This window comes from Atta cephalotes (genome assembly GCF_000143395.1).
Source record: "Atta cephalotes unplaced genomic scaffold scaffold00040, whole genome shotgun sequence".
Classification (NCBI taxonomy): domain Eukaryota; kingdom Metazoa; phylum Arthropoda; class Insecta; order Hymenoptera; family Formicidae; genus Atta; species Atta cephalotes.
Window position 1 is genome coordinate 585,689 of NW_012130104.1, and position 3,236 is coordinate 588,924.

Sequence of the window (3,236 nt, forward strand, 5' to 3'; positions counted from 1 at the left end):
GGGGGAGGAAGGGGGGGAGAGAATAATGAGAACGGTAACAATGTCGATGATGGTGTCGATGATGATAATAATGATGATGTCCATAATAATGCTGATAATGAGGAGTAAGACAAGGCAAATGTTGAGGCAAACACAGAATTGATGACAACGATGATGAAGAAGAAGAGGAGGAAATATGTAACGAAGAAGAAGTAACTTAAGAGACAATAGAGGAAGAAGAAGAAAGATATTACGCACCTCTTGAAGGTAATAATATTTTTATTTTTTACTTTAAATTTGTTTGTTGCTCGAGATACTTAAGCAGATATTTTTATCAGATATTTCGTACTCCTCTGTTCTGCCTAAGTCGCTAGAATATTAAAATTTACAAAAAAGAAAAACATTATCTTCCCATGCAAGATCATGTAAACAGCTGCAGATGAATTATCTTGCCATGCTGTAATGTTACGACTAGTAGTATAAGTTTCTGACTTAATATATATAGCAATATTAGATATATATAGCAATATTAATATTATCAGATTAATAAAGTTTGTTTAACTTTTTTTTACAGTACAAATGGCGGTGGTGCTGACTATCTTACCGTCGCGGTTGTTTCTACATCGCAACAAGCAAAGAAAGAAAATGTTTCCTTGGAAAAAGAATCTTCGCAAAATTTCAAGGACTCCATTGATGATGAACATCAGCAGCAGCAGCAACGACAACAGGCGCATCATCATCAGAAGGAAAATAATTATCACCGGCAGAATTACCATCGCCAGCAGGAGATTAGAGATAATTTCGCTTTTATTAAGTTAAGAGCGGAAAACTCGCGTCGGTTTAGGAATTTTGCGATACTAGGGAGGGAGACAACTTTCACGATACGTCTGCCATCCGAAGGTACTGATATCGTTTGTTGGATAGAAGCGCGTTCTGTGAAATTCAAGCGTATGCGCTACATTCATGCGAACCGAACGATTACGTAGGATTATCGTTTGAATCAGTGAATCCGGCTGGTCTATCGTTTCATCCAGCACGCGATTTAACTTACAACAAGAACGTATGGCAACTCGTGAGTTGGCTGGCACAAGGTGGAGGATTCGATATCGCAGGAAATTTTATAATGCTGGTCTTCAAAGTCTTAGTATCTGTTGATCGCGAGTATCAATCTAATCGATTAACTTGCGAAGATGTAGCCAAACGCTCGATTTTGTAAATAAATAACACAGACAATTTGTGTTTTCCCTGTTCGCTTGTAGTGGCACACGTACATCAAGAGCATGAACAATACGGGAGAATTGCAAGAAAGATCTGTGAGATACCAGCGTACTTCTTACAGCGTAAGCTGGCCCTGGGTAATTAATCCTTCACGCGTTTGCGAATCCAAATTAAATTAAAATTTGTGGACGATTGATTAATTTAAAAACGCGACACGATTGCGACGTAGTTTATTGCAAAACTTGTCGATCGTTACAGTCTTTGTATCATTTGTGTTACATGAGACTTTTTTGTAAAGCCTCAGTAGAAAACCCTGGAGAGGGTACAAATACTATAACGTCGAGAGAAAAAAAATCCGCAAACAAATACAAATGATGTCAAAGACACGGACGAGTGTGTTAAATGAGATCGCATCGTATTTGTGTTTTATGATTTCAAAACGCAAGACGAAACGTAAAGGAACGGAGAACGTAAGAATTCATGTTCCAATTCTGTGTTATGTCCAACGGACTCCCACGACTCTTTTCTTTCGTGAAGATCTGAAATTCGTTGAAATAAAAAGACAGCAAATAACGCACAAGTTGAACGTTATAGAGAAGATTAAAAATTTTCTTTTCCTACACTAAAACTAAGAATCCAGTATCTTCTCGTAAATGTCATTCCGAGATAAAAATCGATGCACGTGCACGAACGGCGAGACCAAAAGGACATCAAGTTTGTGTCTCTCGGACACTACTACGGTTAAAATAATAATAAATGTATCATTGGAAGCGTAAGATCGGCGCCAAGATACTTTTTAACGGTCAAGTCGCAAACGATTCTCACGAGTCCAATTACAAAATCTAAGAAGCGACACGCGACGTTCAGGGATAGATTCTGGATGGTTTCGTACCAATACTGCACGTGTGCTTTCTTGACGCATTGCACAAACGTCATCCCATAAATTTTAAGGAAATATCATAAAATTTAGGAGAACATTTTTCCACAGATTCCGGTCAATATCCTTTCCTCCCCCAAGATCTTGATCAATCCGAGAGCAAAGAAAAATCCTACTACTAATTAACGAAACCTACTCCATCAATCCAAATTGGAGTAATCAAGGATGATTAGCGTAAAAACCGCGGTTCCGCGGTCTTCAGTGTGATTTTTCTCTTTGAGTTTAAGGAAGCTATAGTTGTCGGAACTTTTGAAAAAGGCTTCATCCAATTCTCAAATTTTTTCTCCAATAGAGTCAGTGCAAAATTATATTATCACCTTAAGATCAACGGCACTGGCTGACCGAGAGAGAAATTAACGAAGCGGACCTGCCGCCCAACATCCCACAGTCGAACGGCACTCTTTCTGATGATCTCTCGGGCATCTTATTCATCGCCAAATAATTATTTTGATTTCGCTACAGTACTGGGTTTCTCCTCTTCTTGTGTGGTCCCTCTTTATAAAGATGATTAAAGTTTTAGTGCATTCACGTAATTCTTCCGTCCCTCGTCACCGTCGTCATCTAGCGGGGCTTAATGCGCGCCGACGTCACTGCTCTAACACCGCCGAAAATTCTAAAGAATCTCCGCTAATTCAGACATCAGCCCAAGAACAGACTCGTTCAGTCATTCTCCTCGATTTTATCACCGCTATTAGAAATTTCTTACTCCCCTATCTCCGATCTGTCCCCAGACTTCTTCGATGACCTCTTCCCGTCTAGTTCTTCCCCTGTTTCACATTCGATATCATCACTCCCGATTACGAAATTTTCCGTCTCGCATATCACCCCCTCAATTCCTCCTGTTCCTGCTTACTCCCCCATTAATCTCCTTCCTCTCCTCTTTTATAACGCCCACTATTATTGGAATACATGTCTTACTTTATTCCCTAATGACCGAATGATAGTCAGCATCGCAGAATCCACTTACTTATTTTCAGTCCCCGTGTCCTCATTTCCATCGATCCTTTTTCTTTCCAACCATGAGCTTACACAACTTTAATTTTCTCCTCCTTCCAAACTCTCCACACTTAAAATAACGTTCGTGTTACACACAACTCTCTTT